The 19971-nt window shown below is 44.5% G+C and overlaps 1 long non-coding RNA gene across 1 annotated transcript; it reads right to left on the bottom strand.

The window, feature by feature from the left end:
- Window positions 1-382: 382 nt before the first annotated feature.
- On the bottom strand, window positions 383-19417 carry LOC311432573. The gene is made up of 3 exons (XR_014690140.1): window positions 19367-19417; window positions 2890-2993; window positions 383-506 (listed from the first exon to the last, which is right to left on the bottom strand). It is a non-coding gene; the product is annotated as an uncharacterized lncRNA (long non-coding RNA).
- Window positions 19418-19971: the final 554 nt, after the last annotated feature.

Raw genomic sequence — 19971 nt, 5'->3', positions numbered from 1 at the left:
CGTAAATATGAATGAGAGCAGGTTTACACATTCCTATCCTTAAAGAAACATTTATTGGGTTCTAATTTTTTATTTTTATTTTTAAAAAATTATTTTCGACAAGCTAATAGCTCTGTGGACAGGGAGTGTTTCAAAATTATCTCGCCACCAGCTCTGAAATCCTGGTGTCTGTCATCTGTTGCGAGAGCTGCAACGCTACGTCACGCGTAGAGCCCCCAAATAAACTTCCGTTCTCATTTAAGACACCATCTGTGTCCCATTTCTGCAGCACTTGGCACAGCTCTCTTCCCTTCTATGGTGTGTTTGTTCCCCTCGCGGAGCTACAGCCTTCGTTGGAGGTGGGAAAGTCAGCTGAAGCGGATACCACCTCCGTGCCAACGGAGAGCACTTTGCCGCGATGTCTTTGGTAGCGGGGTGTTCTCTGTGCTCAGCCTTGGTTGGTGGCCCTGGAGCAGGCTCAAGGGAAGCTTGTGGAAGAGGTAGAGCCTCTATTAAGTCATGTTTGGCTGCAAGGAGAAGAGACTTCATTAGGCTGTTGGCTGTTAATGAGGACACATGCAGTGAGGTGAAGGGCCAAGTGGGAGCATCATAGACAGGCGCAAACACGGTGGAACATCCAACTGCTCTCAGTTCTTTACCTGGTAACTGATGGAGTTCATAGCCTCATCTTCTTATCGTGTAATTAAATTAAGCTTTCTTTCATAACTCTGACAGCTATAATCCACTCCAAAACAAAAACAACCTTATCTTAAGATTTCCAGCAAACTAACTGAATGATCTGTGCAAATCACATCACCATGCCTCAGTTTCTCTCACTGTAGCTCTGAATCCTGCCTTCCATTACCTTCCCCAGGTGTAGTGAGAGTTAACTTGCAGGTGAAAATACTTCATGTTTTCAACTTGTTTTTGTGTATTATCCCAGCACGCGTCCCCATGGATGATGTTGTATTACTCACACACCTCAAGTCCTATTTTTTTTTTCTCTAATTCCTTTTATTTGCAAGAGCTGTGAACAGTCATGCTATCCAGGAAAACACAGTCTTCATAATGCTGGCATCAGCGTCATTGAGCTGTGCTCAGGAGATTGTTTCTTAGGAATTCCTATGACTTTCAGGTGAATTTGCTTCAAACTTTAACAGAAACAAGGAGGAGGGACGGATAGGGAAGAAAACAAGGACAGCTCATCTCAGAAGAACAGAGAACAAGATGAGGTAAATAAAGCGGAAATAGAGTAGGAATGAGGATCACAGAGTGGAGGTGACGTAAGGTAGTAGAGAAGCCAGGGGTCATCTTTGATAAAGACCATTTTAAATGACTGAGAAGGACTTTGGGATACATCTGGAAAAATAAGACATCATATAAATGGAGCACAGAAAAACTTGGATCATTATGAAGGCAAAGTCTGGAGAGATTTGGTACTCTTTATGTGTATCTGAAGGAAATAAACACCAAGGATGTAGGGGGATGTATAGGGTCAGGCTAACAGGTAACATGAGAGGAAAGGAGCTAAAGTGGTTAATGATATGGCTTGGCTGTAAATTCTGAGATTTCTGCCTTCTCAAATGTAACAAAGTAAATGAAGAAAGCATAATGAATCAACACTTTCTCTTCATCCTTCTTCTCCTGAGCAATTCTATTTTATTTTTTTAAGCAAAGCTGAGATATTATATAAGCTTCTCAAACCAGAGAAACATCTTGGTTTTAGCCTACTTTTGGATGTGTTTTATTTCCTTTTTGCTTTGGAAGACGTGTCCCAAAACTTTCCTTGAGCTCAATTTGCTTGCCTTCATCACACCCAGCAGTACCAGCTTCCATACACTAACTAATGTCATGTGAAGAATGTGAGGGAGAGTTTCTTGGTTAACGTGATGAGATAAGCAATGCTAAGCCTGTTATATCACCAACCTTTCCCTCCCTGCCAGAGCTGAAGGATCTGGGGAACAACAGGAGGCAAAGAGGATGTGAACCAACATGCAGTCTTATTAACCATAATATTTGGCCTTAATTAGAAGATAACTGGTATCAGCCTATGAACATGGCAGAGACATTGGATAGAAATGTTGGTTGCATCAAGGGATCTCCAGTCCCACAGAACAGGTATAACTCTGGCTGAAACTGGATGTCAGGAGGGAGTCAGGTCTGGTGAACACATAGAATAGGGAAGAAAACATTCTGACCCTGCCCTCTTCTCCAGCTAGTTATTTCTTGGGAGGGCAAAATATGAATCAGCAGTTGCTCCCACCATGGTTGTGTCATTCACTAAGGAACAAGCTCTTTTTGCAGTTTTGTTTGCCATTCATTCCAACTCTCTTTCTGATAACAGAACATCGACAGAGGTAATTTTGACCCTGCATCGTGGGTCAAGAGACAACTTCAGCTGGGTCACCAGAAGAGCAGGATGGCCGGACTGGGTAAGGCCATAGTCCATCAAACCCTGTCTTGTCATCAGAGAGTAGTTATCAAAAATCTCTGATACAGACAGCTGTGGAGCTACCTTTCCTTCAGTTATCTGAGCTCAGCAAACCAGAGGTGTTGGGACTTCTTCAGCTGCCAGTTACCTTAATATTGCCATATTTAAAAGCTCTGATAGATCTGTCCAAAATATGTATATATATTGTTATTGTTATTATTATTAATACAGCAATTGAAATGCCTTTTTTTTTTTTTTTTTTTTGACTATTTCCTTTTCTACCATTGGCTGATGAGGTCTGTTACCATTCACAGATATCTCCACTGCCCTTGCTCACTTTGGCAGGAGAAAAGACTATCACACAATCGCAATGCCAGGAAAACACTGTCAGAGGTCCCTCCAGACCAGTCTCCAGCAAGCTGAATTGATTCAAAGTCCTTTTCTTCCTCTCCTGTATTCATAAAGTGACCCACATTCACCTGAGTCCCAGTTGTGTGCAGGCTCACTGGACACTTTGCTGTGCATTCATCTCATCTGCTCTCAGACCAGCCTGCAGTGTGTTTCATGAAAAGCCAACATTTTCCTGAAAAGATATGGCAGAGAGGGAGAGAGACCTTTAATCTATTTTTTTTTTCAGTTTTCTTTATATACTACTTTGAACTCTCCTTCTCCAATCTCTTCCCAACTCTTTTTCTCCTGCCCCTCACTCCAATAAAACACGCCAACCAAAGGTGGCTGACATGGCAGGGGGTGAACATGGGAGGGAAATCGTGGTCCCTGGGAGGGAGAGCAGAAACCCTCCGGCAGGGAATAGGAACAACTAGTAACACATTTCCAGAGCACCGACATGCTCGCTGTCTGTGCCACCCACCTGCTCGTCTCGGCTGGCCTGCCAGCTCCAGGCTGCATACACCCACCTGGAAGAGGGAGCCAGCCCAAGAGAAAGTTCACCTGGAGGGGAAAGCAAGCAGTCCCCAGAGGAGGTGGGAAGAGGACAGGGGATCCTGCAAAATACCATGGTTGTGTTTCAAGAAGGAGATTTTCTGAACTCAACCTGATTTGGGAGTATAAAGGATGGGATGTGGGGATGGCAAAGGGTGGTTTAGCATCCTCATCCAGATGATGTAAATATCCATAAAGTTTACCTCTGCCATTAATTTATAGTGTATTCCTGAGGAAATTGTCCTGTCCCATTTGCAAACACTGCTTGACTTGGTTACAGTGTGTGAGACCATTTTGTAACTATTGAGACAGCCACCAGCCCTGGAGTGGGATAAATCCCCCAGCACTGCTGGAGAATTAACACTGCAGATGGCTACGGGAATACTTGCAGGTGTTGAGCTATTTGTGGTGTTTTGCCTCTTTCTTTTGACAGCTTTTGTCTCACTTGTTTGCGTTGTTTATATCCAGTCTCTCCCAGTGTGTTCAACCCACCTGGGGAAGTCATGGGTGATTCCCACCCATGGGGAAAAATGCAAAGTTTACCCACATGCACGAGCTGAGATGCAAGAGATGTCTGGCTATGAACTGCAGTCTGATAAAAATCCAAAACAATTTGTTCTCCTTGAGCACATGGTGGGGTTGAGGTTATGTGCAGGTACTTCCCGTTTACTTCAGAAGCACTAGGTAGCTGAGAAGTGCCAATATATTTAGTGAGGAAAGCAGATACCAAACCCTGAGCTAACAGGTGTTTCCCTTGGGAAGCACTGAACAATGGAGCTGATTTCTCTCTCCTGACTTTCCCTGAGAAGCTGGTGAAAAAAAAAAAAAAAAAGGAGCTGTTAACTTAGAAACTTCAATTAAATGTTTAAAGCTACAGGTGATGATCTGGGACCTAAATTCCTGAAAATCTTTGGGCTGAAAAAAAAAAAAAAAAGCATCCCCAGTGGCTTTGCAAGCCTTCCAGTCCTGGAGTTATTTGCATATGTATATATATATATATTTAATGCCTCTAACACTAGGGAACTTGTATGGCAAACTAACAGCCACAGTAAAGCCTGAACTCTGCTTTTGCAAGCTTTCAGGTTGTCACTGTAGCTGCAAAGCTAGCTTCTCTCGAGCAGCAGACAATCCAGCACATCTGTGGCCACCCATCAGGATCTTTAATGGGGTGGCTTCAAAATCAGCAGGCAGCTGTACTGCCTCTCACTCGGTCCAAGTTAAGAAAAGCTGCCGCCGTTTTCTATGCTAATTTTATGGTTTTTTAAAGCCCATTTCATGTCTCCTCCTCCTCCTCCATATACTTCTCTCTCTTGCTCGCTCTTGCTCCTCCTGCGGAGGTGCCGAAGCCTCCTCCGTCAATTTGTGAGAACTTCTGCTTGAAAACTAGAGCAGAGAATCACCCACGTAACCAGGCTGGCAGGAAAATATCGGAGGCAGAGACACTGACTCAAAATGACTCGAGGAGTTTCCCCATGTCAGGGTGAAAGGAACGGGAACCTGAGCCTGACATCGACTTCACCAAAATCCCTAGGGCATAAACCTGTCCATCGTCTTCTGACCGCAGCTGGTGAATTTGCTCATTAGGGAGACATTCCTGCATTTGTTTCTACCATGTGTTCTTTTCTTATTTTATCAGTTTTCTGCTTGCCTGGAACTTGTGGTGTTCCTTTTTTATTTTTTTTTCCCATGAGAAAACTTGGCAAGGCAAGCTTTCTTCTAGACATTTCCAATTGCTTATAATGAGGGATTATAGGACATAGCTGAGTTTCTGCAGACAGAAGCGAAAAAAGCATTTTCCAATGTTTGTGTCATAATACGTGTAGCTTAAGAAGGTGATCTAAGTGCAGTTTAAAGCCCTAAAATCTAGTAATTGAAATCATTTCTGAAATGGATTCTCTTTCTTTTTACATTAACTGCTTTAGATCTTTGCCAAGGATGTTTTCTGTACTGCAGATGCTTGTTGGGAACCAAGCTGCAATCCGCCCACCCTTCTGCATGGACTACCCAACTTTCCCCAGTCTGGCACCTTCTATGTGCTCCCAAAGGCTGGCAGAAGACCATTTGCCCTTGCCACAGCCTCTGAATCCCACCCCGGGCAGGGAAATGAAAACCTACATATCTCAGAAGCGACAGCAGGAGCTCCACAGCCCTCTTTCTCTGGGCGTTTTTGAACACAATTTGCATATTTAAATAGCCTGCTTCCACTTACAATAAGCGGTGCTTGATGTTCTTTCCTTTTCCTCCACTAGCACCCTGCAGTCACAAATAAAATTAGACTTCGCCATTCAAACTGAAAATAAAGGATAGCCCATTGCCCCAAAAGTTAACAGCCCAAACACTTAACAGACCAAATAACAATCTAAACTACAATTAATTAATCAGCCTTAGACACTAAAGCTAAGACCCTTTGAAAGTTTTAACTGCCTATTTACTTTAGTACTTCTGAAGAATTGAGCTGGGTCCAAAAAATATTCAGTTATTCTCCATTTTTAGTACTGGGTATTCAAACTGGGCCACTACTGCATGTGAAGAGGTAGATATATATTTTAGTTTTGTTTTATTTTCTTTAGCTTTACTTTTGTTTTGTTTTGTCTTAATTTTAGCTGATGCACGACTATATGACTTTTGGGGATATTCCTTAGACAGAGAGAAACAATCCTAACCCAAAATTTTCGAGGACCCTTGCTCGATGACCTGAATGGGTAAACGACCCAGATCCTCATATCTGCCACCAAAAAGCAATGCTGGGTAAGTCATGCCCTACATCAAATTCAGTAGGTGAACTAGGGTCCTGTGCTTTTCAAAACCCAAGGACTTCCTGCTAAAAAAAAAAAAAGGCAGGGCTGGATTTCAGAGGAGATCAATATTCAGAGTTTGGAAAATTGGCTGCTCAGCTGAGCTCATAGGAGCAGCTGGACGCCTATAGACCATCCCCTACAGGTGGTGAAATGTTGGGTCCCAGGCCCTGGATCACTTCCCAAGGCTCCTTGGGGCAGACTTCAGCTTTAGGCATTTAATGCAATAAAATTTTGGGTTACCTTAAGATGTCCTTTAAAGTCAATCAGGAGAGTTAGTGCTTCTGAGGCAACTTGCTGAGATGTTAGAGCCAAAATTGGTGGACTAAGATGAGCTGGGAAGGGGCAAGACTGAGGATGCACACACTTAATTTTCCATCAGATGGTCTGGATGGCAGCTCCTGTGTACCCATTGCATCTAGGGCAGCAGGAAGCATCTTTTAATGTGAACTTGGGTGGTCTTCATCATAATCGGGACTCTACCCAGTTGCACAACAAGCAGAGTGTGTGATTCCTTCAGGGCCTCACACAAGCTGCCTGCTCATGGCACAGTGCTGCTACACCTCTGAGATCTCTGCACTGCAGCACAAACTGAGCCTTAATGTCTTTATGCCTGGAGTAGTAATCATAGTATTATTGCTCCCATGGCATGCAAATAATAATCCTTTCTTTTCCTCATCTTGTAGCTGCCATGTAATTTAGGAAATTAATCTTCAGGGCTGGGAATGTCTTTTATTGTCTTATGTGTTCTTTCTGCCCCTGTCTCTGTCATGGCTAACTCTCCCTGTCAGAAAGAGCATTTTCCAAGCTGACTGCACAATTTTGACCCAATTTTTGATGGGTGAAACTGAGGCATCAATAAAATAATTGCCTTCTCAGGTTAGCCGTTGGCAAAGAAAGAGACAAAGTAGATGAGCAGTCCAAATATTACAGTAGGTCCTGGGAGAATGTAAGAAGGAAGCAATTGCAGAAACACTTCATGGAAATGCAAATTATCACAAAGACAGCAAAATAGGAAAAGTGATGATGGGAAGATGCATGCCACTCCACATGACCTTCTCCTCAGGCAGCTTCATTGACACTGCAGCAGTGTTTCACAGAGACTGCAAAACGGAGGGCTGGGGTCTTCTGTCTGACCCCATAAAATGCAACTGCAGATGTAGTAACCCCTGGGGTGATTTGCATTCAGTATTTTCAGTGGGAAATTTCCCAGACCTACTAACAGACCCAGAGCCAATCATGCTCCTATAGTGGCCTTACAGAGCTTTTCCTTTTCCTTTTTTTTTTTTTTTTTTCCTTTTTCTTTTTTTTTTTTTTTTTTCTCTTTCCTAGACAAAAGAGTCTTAAGCTCCTGCTAAGGATTCCTGTTGAGCTGATCTTTCACTGCAGCCCCAGCATCTCAGCAGCGCCGAGATGTAACACCGGTGCTGAGCAGTCGGAGTGGGTGCGTGCCAATTAATCCATGCCAGCACTTGTGGCAGGAAAGATGGAGAGAGTTGTATCATGAGGACAGGGGAGATGTGCAAGAGCAGCATGTCAAGACTGAAGGAACTGAGAAAAAGACAGGGAAACAGTTAGAAAAAGCAGAAAATCGAGCTGAAGGGAGCCGGCAGAGCTGTGAGCATTTGTGGGGAGGGAGGAGCCTGGAGAGGGAGCAGCGATGCACGGGGGCTCAGGAGGAGATGGTTTTGGGGTCCGATGAGAGCTGATGGATCAGCGTGTGTAGGCTGGGCGAAGGCGCTGGCGGGTCAGCCGCCCCCGCGCTGCCTGCCGCCCACTGCCCTTAATCATCCTGCACCTTCCCCTTATTCATCCCGCATCTTGCCTCCCAGTGAGCAAGCACCATCCAGCACGGGGCTGCTTTAACCCTTCTTTGAGCCAAAAGCAGAGAAACTCGGAAACTTTCAGCACTGAGGCTTGAGCCCAAGCAGTTTCAAGGAGGAAAGGAGATGGCACGGGAAAGGGAAAGTGGGAGAAGCAGCAGCAGAGAAGCTGATCTGATCATTTCTGATAGCACTGCATTGTGGTCTCTAGGGATTTCTTTACATCCTGCAGTGTGTAAGATCAAGAGCTGATAGTCTGCATTAGTGGCAGCCTTTCCTTGGCTTTCCCACAGATGTGGACGAGGATTCGAAGCAGTTTGTTTGCAGGTTCCTCCTTGCACTGCGCTGCAGCCATGTTAAGGGTGAGCAAGCCCAGCTGTCCCCAGCACCTCCATGACTGCAACAGCGATGGCTTTGACCACAAATCCTCCAATTTTATTTAGAAACAGATACTAAGGAGAAGTAAGAAGAGGGCAAATGCATGTGATAGCTCCCCCAGTCTCTCTCCCACCTCTTGGCCATTTTCAGCTGATGGGATTTGCTTAGCTGGCTGTGGTTTATCTGCTCAGCAATCCATAATAAATCTCTATTCCGAATGCTTGTCTGCAGTGTGGCTGGTCCTTCTGAATTGCCTGGTGGTAGGAAACACCAGGTCCTCTTTGGGAGGATTTATGCTAAAGCCTACAAATACAACTGATCTCTCCATCTCAATGGCACTAAGACCACCTGGTAGGGCACATTGCTCTGTCATATTGCTAAAACCTCTTCTCCCCACTATAAATGCACGATGCCCAAAATTCCTCTTGGAAATTTGTTTCCCTGCCCCATGTTCTCCCCAAACCACATCTGGTTGTTGCTTGGGAGGGCACAAGGTGGCACACTCAAGCAGTGTGGATGTGTGCTTGAGTCCAATCACTGGCCCTATTTAGATTTTCAGCACATATTAAACCAGGAGTCTAGCACCAAGTCAAAATATTGTTTAGCCAGACTGCTTGAACACTAAGCCTGTGCCAGCTCATTGCTCTCTGACTCATGATCAGTGTGTCTGGTATCTGATTTGCTTCTGCCCTTAGGGCCCAAGGCTTCACTTCTCTAGTGCAGTAAATGAGGTCAGAGAAGTTCAGTATAGAGCCACAGTGTGCAAATTATTCTTAAACCTGAGTACAGTGCCCGGGATGTGCACACACACCTGCCGGAGTCCTCACACAGGCATAGAAAATAGAAGTAAAGGGTCAAAGGAAATGTATTTTCTACGTGCTGTATCCTTGAGCCAGAGGATCCTGCCCGAGTGAGTCAGGTCTGCAGAGGGATGTGCTGGGTGAGCAGCTGGTAGATTTGCTGAGCCACACGGGAGGGAAATGCATGCTCTGGCCCTACCAGCTAGTGGGTGGTGGCTGTTGGCAAAGAGATTTGCCCAGAGGGCCCCATGATGTCTCTTCCAGGCTTAAGCAGGTCGTGATGTCATTCACTTATGCACAAGTCATTATTCACTATTCATTATTCAGGAGGAAGCCATCTCCTGGGAGCACTGCAGGGTCTGAAAGGGTTATGCCCACCATCAGAATGAAAGGGAGAAACAAGAGGTCTTTGCCCTATTTTGGAAGAGAGATCGGATGAATCGATCTTTGAGAATTCTGTAATCAAATGTTCATTGCTTCTCACTTCATTTTTTTTTTCAGAGAACTTGAAATTGAGATCTTGTCTCTGTAGTTTGCCTGAAGGTCTCCACAGATCAGGAATTAGTCAGAAAGGAACGGAGAGCAAAACTGAAACACAGTCACTTAGTTATAGAACTCTTTGAGGGTGCTTGCATGTCAATACTATCATCTCAAAGAGGCTAGTGTAGGAAAAGAAGAGGTTCAGGAAAAGGTATAAAGCTTCTTCAGAGACCTGGAACTGTTTCCTTATGAGAAAATAAAAAATTAAAAAAAAGGCATACTGGAACTTTTCCTCCTGGAAAAAGACAAATTGTGCTTCAAAGTCAGTTCTGATTCAGACTAAAGTTAACTCTTTCTGATAATATAGGTTTTTCTTTTCCATATCACATCTCCAGTTTATTGAATGTCCCCATGAACCACTGGGTCAACTTTGCTATCTCTTTAGGGGGTAGTCCATGACATAGGGGAATCCAAAGAATAGGCAACCCAAAGATGAGGGAACAACAAACAAAAAAACAAACAAATAAATAAATAAATATATATAAATATATATATTTTTTTTCTGTTGAAGACTTTGAATTATAAAAATCTGTTCCTGATTCACTGAATTATTTAGGTTGGAAGGGACCACTGGAGGCTATCTGGTCCAACCTTTCTTCTCAAGTAGGGCTATCTACAGCAGGTTGCCCAGGACCATGTCAATACAGCTCTTGAAGATCTCCAAGGAGGAGAGTCCACAGGTATCTGCCCCCACCCCTATCTTGATACCTTTTCTCCTCCTCTCCAGGCTGAATAGTCCCAAGACTTTCAGCCTTTCCTCACAGAGTATTCCAGTCTCTTCTTTGTTGTCCTTCATTAGACTCTCCCCAGTACCTCCACACCATGTCCATTTTGTACTGGTGAGCTCAGAACCCCCAAAACTGTTGGAAAAAGGCTGCTGAAGCCCGGGATTGAACCAGGGACCTTTAGATCTTCAGTCTAACGCTCTCCCAGCTGAGCTACTTCAGCTCTGCCCTGGCATGAATATTCACCAAAGCTGATGCAATGTAATTGTCTTGAAGATTTTTATCTTTCAGACTGTCTTTGTGGACATTTGAACCTTGCCCTGTTACTGGAGATGTCTGAGAAGAACATAACTCCATCTTTTTTGCACCCTCTCTTCAGACATTTATATACATTGATGAGGTGCCCCCTAGCAGTATCTTCCAGGCCAACTTCTCCAGGAATTTCATGGGATGTTGTGCATGGATAAAAGGGCTTCAGAGGCAATTAGAGAACAGTGGAAACTTAGTTCCACTAGAAAATATTATACATAAGCTGCCTCCAAACCACTCTTCTTTCTTCCCCAGTCTGAGAAGCTATTAACTACAAATTACTAGGATCTGAGAGAATGCTGCACAGAAATTAGTCAGCAACTTTCTTCTTGTAATTGAAGTTGTTTCACCTGGTTTGCTACTTTCCCAACCTCCTTTCTCCATATGCTACTTATAATCCATGCCACCACAAATAAAGCAAGCAGGGTTGTTGTGACCACCAGAGTAGGAAACCCCCTAAAGCCTTTGGGACTTGGGTGGGGTTTTAACTAATTATTGACCTTCAGGCAATGGAAAATTGCCCTTCATCTCAAATACAATCTCACCACAGTGACTACATTCAGGTTGCCTGAATATAGACATTCAATGTTATTTGTAATACCTTATTTGTAATAACACTGCAGTTATATGACAGTTGCATCCCAGTTGTATGACAGTTCCTACTCCAGAGGACTGTAGACTTTCTTCATACACCATGAAAGAGATGAATCTTTCAACCTTCTATCATATTATTTAACCCTGGCTTGAAAGCTCTTGGGACTCTTATAAAGTACCAGGTACCTAGGAACATAAAATATGTCCTTCCTTGTCAGATGTAATTCATTTCTCTGAAAGAGGCACAGAAAGAAGCTCCATTAGAGTGAGCACACCAGAATGGCCACTAGCTGCAATCCATTCCCTTTGATCCATATTTAAGAAGCTGGAACGAACACCTCCACCTGGTCTTACAGCATCTGTTTAGGGATCTGTTACCAATGCTTAAACCTCTGTTGAAACACAGCTTTGGCCCAAACTCAGAAATTATCCGAGATCTTTGAATGAGAATGGCTTTGGTGGATAAAGCCACAAAACAAGAATAGTTCTTACAGCCACATTTCTACTGTTAACATTCCTCCAAGCAGGTTTTCTCAGAAGCCGGACTCAGATGTCATTCCCTGGAGGAGCCTGAATCATCCACACCCTGTTGGCTGTGGGTGAATGGCTGGCAAGGAGCCACCTTTGGGTTTCTCTCTAAGAAAGGGAGACCTGCCAGGTCAGCATCTGTGGAAGCCTGGCTCACCTGCGGCTTAGCTCTGCCCTTTCAGCTGTCTCATTTATACTTCAGCTTTCTCCTTGCAAAGGCAAATGACTGCAGAAGCCAAAACAGTTCTGTTTCTCACCAGCTTTCCTCAGACAGGAAGAAATGATCCCAACATGGGAACTGTGGGATTTGACAACCCACTCTGCCTTACTGGAAATAATCAGGCATCAGCTGGGTACAAAATTCCTACAGAAAGATAAGCTGTGCTACCACTTTGCAAATGCTAGCAGTGCTGGGAGAAATGAGGAAGTGAAGGACCTGATAAAGAACAAGCCCTGAAGGAAGTGCTACATTGCAGTTAAATTAGAAATTTTAGAAGCTGACTTGCTGGGAAGTTGGCTCATACAGATGGTGAAACATCACAACTGAAAGTCTAGGAGCAAAGTTATCAGAAAATAGAGCGGAACTGCAAGTTTAACACGTCTGACTGGGAGGACTTGGAAGCTCAGACTTTCTCTCATTGAGGAGAAAGAAATTCAGCCTGACCCTCTGACTTGTTTGAGACCTAAGGGCTGGAGCTCTGTAGGGAGTCCTGCAAGGGAAATGAATGAAGTGGAAGGAAGAGTGAAATTGGGCTCAGTGCTTTACTTGCCTTGTGGGCAGGTCAAAAGCTCTGCTTTTAGCTGACACTGCTTTTTTGAACTAGGGCTGTGGACACTTCCCTCTACCACAAACAAGTCTAGCTCACTGCCGCAGTGTACAAATGCAGAGATTTGGGAAAACTGCTTTGACATCCTATCCACTGTCATGAAAGAGACAGACAGACACTGGGGACTCCTGATTGAAAAATAATCTGTCCCTTTTTCTATCCATGTCTCCAGTCTGTCTGCCTACACAAGAAAGTTCCTGATAGGTAGCCTTATACTTCTCCTTTGGTTTCCTCTGATGTTCTCAGGTCAGTTGAGTCTCACTTGCAATGGGTCTGTAGAGTGTGAGCTCCTCTGGGCTTTACACAGAGGTTCCCTGTGTGTTCTCTTACCTGTTCTCATTTCCACTGCAAAAATTCCTGTTTCATTCACATCTTAAATGCTGTATGCTGTTTTGGTGTTCCCATATAACAAAGGATGTAAAAAAGACTAGCAATATGAAAGGGGCAATAAAGTCACTTCTATAATGTGAATGGCTTTATAAGCTGTGATTATTCAGTCTGGAAAAAAAAAAAAAAAAAAAAAAAAAAGGAAAAACAAAAAGAAAAAGAAATGGAAAAAGGAAGGATCTTGCAGGTTTTAGAAATAAGTCAGAAGGGGTTGACTGCTTATTGTCTCTCCTGATACAGGAACTAAGGCTTATCAGTTCAAATGATCAAATGACAAACTAAGAACAAAGGAAAAGGAAGAATTTCTTCACACAATATCTGGATATCTATGCAACTCTTTGCCGCAGGACCTTGTAGATCACCAAAGCATACAGTCATTCAAAGAGTGACTGGGTAAGTAAGTTTATTGAGGGAAAAAAGTCCACGTGAATTTAAAACTACCCGTTTTAGTTCACATGGTTCCTGAACCACAAATCTCTGGAGACTGGGAGACTGGGAGAGTATCTGGTGGTATAACACTATGTGCTTTTTCTATTATTATACTCTACTGTAGGCATTAACTCATGGAAAATGTCAGAAACTGGGTTTTGAGCTAGCTGTTCTTCTGTACATCTTCTCTGGCACCTCCCTGTCTTCATGCCTGGGCTTCCTAAGACATCAAGACAGCATCAACCTGTTAAACCCTGTTGGCATGATGGGCAAAGAAGAGATATGCTGGAGGTGTCAATTTTAGCTATCAGCCAACTGTGTGATCTATCACTCCCACACAGGTATTTGACACTTTAGCTAGGTGGTCAAGCAGATGTCAGGATATCCCTCTCTTTCCACTTTCCTTCCTTCTATTCTTCCAGTCTTTCTATCACTCAAGGCTGATCTGCCTGCGCTTTTTAAAACATCCATCTGGCATCCACCAGATGCAGCTTTCAAAAGTTATCACATTACACCCAGGCAGAAAGATGTCATTGAATGCTTATCCCTTGATCTGCTGAGCCTGACCATGATGGGAGGTTGGAAGCTGGCCTTTGTGGGTCAGCATGGATTCATCGCCCCTTGCTGAGTACACTCTTTTTTAATGGGGGTCAATGCATCAAGCAGATGGAGGTACAGAGAGCTGACCTTTCTTACCCAGCTCCACACGACATATTTGCCATAAATCTTAGTTTTCACTGCAGATTTCCTGGCACCTAACTATGCCACTGATCAGATTTTGCCCTATTTCTCCATTCTTAACCCATCTATTTGCACCAGGGGAGCAACAGACAACGGCAGGGTTGAGATGCTATTGCTTTTCACATATTGACTTGGCTCTGATGTGTCAAATAAAGCACATGTTCCTCCTTTAGGTTTCTTGGATTTTTTCTGTCTCATTACACCGAGTAGGTTTCTGGTTTACTTGAAAAGAATTTTCAGTGATTATCTCTATTTTGCTGTCGCTTTTTTCTCTCCTTTTTATTTTTCCAGACTTTTCTGAAAATGATCTCATTAAGAACATGGAACTCCTGTTTCTGAAAAAGGCTCCTTGAGGTTTGCAAAGGTCTCCCAGCAGGAAGGTTGCTTGTCTCCATTTTTCCCTGCAGTTCAACAGACCCCCAAGTGAGCCCATTAACAAAAATGGACTGCTCAAAAAAATTCTACAAAATATGCAATGGCAGCATCTCCAGAATGTAAGGCTCCAGTAGGCAACAAACTAGGTTTGCAAACCTCTTTTCTTATGGCAGTTTAATATGTTATGGAAAGGATGTGCTAATGACACAAGGGCGACTGTGGGTGACAGCTACCTACTGCAATAGCTGTGAGGAGACATACTAAAGGGGTTAAAATATGGTGCCTGAGATAAGTCAGTTGTTATTCTGGAGAGATAAATACATCTTTGAAAAACAGAATTAATGAAGCCTGGCTGCAAAAGTATGCCTGTCACATAGCCTTTTTCTTCTCCCCTCCTCAGTCTGATATCTAAAAAATGCTGAGATCATTAACCTATCCTTTGGGGGGAGGACAACACTAGGCCTTCTTTAAAATTTTAATTTAAGGCTTATCTCTTAAGAATCCAGGCTATGAATAATGGCAGTGATGTCATTATGTGCAATATCCCCAAGCTTGAAACATGTGTCTTGGGTGGAAGGATGCAGGCTGTGGTCCTCTAGCTGCCTAAGAGCAATGAACAAGCTGTGGGAACAAATTTTCAATCTGCCCTGTTGTGAAGTACCCACCTATCCAGTGGTAGGAAAACACTGTGAGAAGGATCTCCAGACCTGGCATTTAAGTTCTTCCTGATTTGGAGTTTCTCTTTGCTGAGAAAATTGAGTTTTAATGTTGGCCATAGTGACCCTGTTACAGAAAAAGACCTGAGTTCTTGGATGCATTTCACTCAGACTGGTGGGGCAATTTTGGAAATACTGAAGTCTGTGTTTACCTGTGTTCAACTCTTGTTTCTGATCAGGGAGAAGAAGGTATTTGGGGCAGAAGTTTCTGAGCTTTATTGGAATACTCCAGGTACTGTGCAGAAAAGAAAGCAATAACCATCCCCTGGTTATGTCCTGCATAGACCTAGGCTGATGAGACAGGGGAACACCTGGTCTGAGAGTATTTTCTTGGAGCTGAGTACTGAGGCACACAAGCCTCAGTGAGTTCAGTCTAAATGTGCTTTGTGTGAATTACTGGATATTGCAATCCTGCAGTTGTGCTCAGTGTATGAGTCCTGTTGCTTTTTGCAGGCTTAATAACATTTGCAGATCCCTCTCTGCCTCCACAAACTCACAGCACTCTGTGCTTTCCCCAGATCTTTCTTTCAAGATGGATCGCCCACTGCCATTTCAACCCATCAAAACTTCATTTTCAGAAGGATAAACCTGATGCATTTGGGAATCACTTTTTTAATAAACATCAATAGACCAGAGGAATAAAATGGATGCTAAGAAAGCAGAAAAACAACAGCAAGAAATCCCTTGCAAAAATAACAGGTGCATTAAATTGTGTGGGGGTATGTAGGTATATATGTAAGACAATAATACATGAACCAGGTGGCACGCTACCTCATTAGCAATCCACTTTTTCTTGCCAAACAGACTTTGGTGAAATTCCCTGAGAGGTTTCCCAGAAACTCATAAAATTAGTAGTAAACAACACTTCTTGGGGGTTGGGAAATATTCTCTGAGTCTGCCTAGCCTCCCAACCCCCTTCTGAAGTTTCCTCTGTTTTGCAAAGCATCCAGAAGACATTAGAAAGAAATTAAGGAACAAAGGAGGGGGAATAAGAAAGGTACATTCAGAATCCACAGTAATCCACTTCACATTGAAAGTATAAGAATGATTGCTTGGACAGTGATAGTATCTTGATGTATAAAATGGGTTTGTTACTTAACTCTGGTGATTCACGCTGTCAGGCACAGGGATGAGGCAGCTGCCAAATTTGATGCCAGGAAGGAATTTTCTCTCCCAGAACAGATTGGCAGGGAATTTACAAAGCTGATGGGTCAATAACAAGGGTCAAATATGGTTATGATGATTATGTGGACAGGCTGGGGTGATATCCCGGAGCATAGCAGCACTATCATGACTCAATGGTACCAGGCATGCCCCAAAAATCAGTGCACAAACCTTTAGTCTTTTCTCCCTCAGCTTCATTAAACCTGTCCACAAAGGGATGACTTTGGTGGACCAGGTGATTAGATGAAGAGCAGGGTAGTGACTCTTTTCATATTTTTCACATCATCCGTTTCATCTATGTTCCTAAAAAGAGCCTAATTGAAGCTCTGTGAGGGTTAGCTGTTGGCTGTTTGGTTTTGTTGTGTTATTTTTCCTGTTTTTAAAGAGTGTTTAAAGAACATGTTCCAGCTGCCTGGAAGGAAAAAAAAAAAGCCAGAAAGAAAAAGAGAACAAAGGAAAGCAGTGGAGATATTTAATTGAGATAATTTTAGCTGTTCTAAATGGCACAGGCTGTGTGCACAAACATTTGCAGAGAGAAGGAGATGAGGAAGGAACAGGGAAGAAGTTTTGTGCTGCACAATAAGTCTCCAAATTAAGGGGAGGAAGGTACCCTGTCAGATATTGACACGATCCTACTTAGTAGCTCTTGGGTAACTGATTTCAGAGCCTCAATGGTCTCCTCTGCACTCTACCAGACCTTCGCACAAACTCATCCAGGCCTGGCAGGATAAGACAGGGAAACCATTTCATTATGGGTCTGAGTCCCACAGACAGGCACTGTCAAGGTTTCAGAAAGGGGATTGCCATCCTGGATGATATGAATTTAGATCCTTCCTTGGTCTCAGCTCTTGTGTCCTAGGTGAACATCTGAGGAGGGCCTTCTGGATGGGGAGAAGACTTGGCTGCTCCTTCTGGGATCCTTATGTTTTGTGTGCGATTAAATAGAAACAAGCAGAGAGATAGTGTTAACTTTCCTGTGAGATATGGGAAATATAGCCTGGGGTTTATATCCTGAAATTTGAGACTGCCAAGCCTGTAACTCAGTCTGGTCCAATGGATATTTGGTGAGTTATCTGAAGCAGAAAACCTTTTGCAGCAGATGCAAGTTAGAGGATAGCTTGCTATGTGGAGGTCAGAGCTCCTCAGATATGAAGAAGTCACAATTCATATCCTAGTCAAAAGAGATATTTTGGACCTGATTTTCCACAGGTCCTCAGAAGGCTGCCTTATCCCTAGACTATTCTGCACAATGTTGCACTTTTTGTTGATAAAGTGAGTGATAAACATGCCCTCTATATCTAGACTAGGACTATGGGTGGGGGTTGGTGCTTCCTGAACTGCTGGCAGAAACACGGAGATACATCAGTTTAACAACTGTTAAACATCTATTTAAAATCTGCTTCTATTTAACATCTTTGTCAGTGACATGGACAAAGATCGAGTGCACCCTCAGCAAGTTTGCTGATGACACTAAGCTGTGTGTTATGGTCAACACATAGGAGGGAAGGGCTGCCATCCAGAGGGGCTTGGGCAGATCTGAGAGGTGGGCTTCTGTGAACCTCATGAGGTTCAACAAGGCCAAGTGCAAGGCCCTGCAGCTGGGCTAGGGAATCCCAAGCTCACAGACAGGCTGGGCAGAGAGTGGATTGAGAGTAGCCCTGAGGAGAAGGACCTGGGATGTTGGTTGATGGGAAGCTTGACATGAGTCAACAATGTGTGCCTGCAGGCCATAAAGACGGCCATATCCTGGGCTGCATCAAAAACACATGGCCAGCAGGTTGAAGGAGGTGATTGTCCCCTTCTGCTCTGCTCTTGTGAGACCTCACATGAATCCCCCAGCACAAGAAGGGCATGGACCTGTAGGAGTGGGCCCAGGGGAGGCCACAAGGATGATCAGAGGGCTGGAGCACTTCTCCTGTGAAGACAGGCTGGAGAAGAACAGGCTCCAGGGAGGCCTTCCAGTGGCCTTCCAGTACCTAAATGGGGCCTACAGGAAAGCTGGGGAGGGACTCCCTTTATAAAAGAGTGTGGTGATAGGAGAAGGAGTAATGGCTTTATACTTAAAGAGGGTAGGTGGTGAAGCACTGTCACAGGCTGCCCAGAGGAGCTGTGGTTGCCCCATCCCTGGAAGCGTTTAAGGCCAGGCTGGATGGGGCTTTGGGCAACCTGATTTATTGGGAAGTGTCCCTGTCCATGGCAGAGGGGTTGGAATTAAATGATCTTGAAGGTCCTTTCCAACCCAAACAATTCTGTGATTCTATACCCTGATCTGATTCCTTTGCCCTCATACGGTTTAATGTAGCAGGCAAGCAGTGCCTTTCACATCCATCACATACAAACATGGAGGGGATTGGAGAAGGATTTTGGAGAGCAAGCAGTGGATGGAAAGCAGGGGGCTGCATCTGTTCATTACAGGGGACAAAAACCTCCAAATCTCAAGGTTTTCCCCTCTGTCACAAGCTTCCTAACCACTAGCATCCCTCCAGAAAACCTTGCTGTCTCTGGGCAAAGCAGTGCTACAGGGACCCTCTCTCCCTCCCTGATGTACAGCTTGGGGAGAAGAAAAGAAGCTGTAACCCACACCGTGACAGGCACCACGCTTGGGGAGCCATGCCCACACCATCCTTATTTCAGCATTGTCACCCTGTCCCACTTTCTCCCCCTGAAAGCTCACCTAGCAAGCTGTCTTCCTTCCCCACTTGCAGGAAGGTGGAGGGGGAAAGGCAGGAGCGTGCAGCAGTTCCCATCTCCCTCTCATGCAGCACTGCTCATCCCTTCTGCCTGCTCCCACTCGCCCCTTCTCCCCCACACACCCACCCACCTCCATGTCTCATCCAGGGGCGGCTCGGGGTCCCTCGGGCAGCCGCGGGGATGAATACTAACCTCTGCCAGGCTGCTCTTTAAGGAACCTTGTAATATGGAGCTGTTGCATTTCCCTCCCCTTCCTCCCCGCAGCCAGCCTCGCCTGCTGAATAACCTGACAGAAAAAAAAAAAAAGGGGGTGCGAGGTGGGGAATCCAGGCCACCGCGTCCTCCCCCGCAGCGTGGGCTGGTTTTGTGTGGAGAAGGGCAGCGCTGAGGCTGCCGGCGGTGTCAAGCGGGGAGAAACGGTGGCAATCAGCAGAGGAGCAGCGGCTCGGTCAGCCAGCCGCCCCTGCATCTCCCCCCAGATTCTTTTCTCTCTCTGTTGCAGTGTTCCTATGAGTCCCTGTGAAGGGCTAAATCCTATTGCGCTGGGAGGGAGCTGCCACCACCTCCTCAGCATCTGCTGGATTGCACACAGGGGCCCTGGATGAGGGCAGTACTGCTGCTCCCAGCCCCATAGCCCTGCAGCACGACCATCACTCCCCGGGTCACATCTGAGCAATATTCACCCTCCTGCACTTAGGGACCTTCTCCTAAACTAATGTTTAAAGAACCCTGGCTGCAATTGCAGACCATTATTTTCTTCTTTTTATTTTTATTTTTTTTTAAATATATATATATAT

Source organism: Aythya ferina (genome assembly GCF_964211825.1).
Source record: "Aythya ferina genome assembly, chromosome: 2".
Classification (NCBI taxonomy): Eukaryota; Metazoa; Chordata; class Aves; order Anseriformes; family Anatidae; genus Aythya; species Aythya ferina.
The sequence above is the reverse complement of the archived record's forward strand: the minus strand, read 5'-3'. Positions and strand labels throughout refer to the sequence as shown.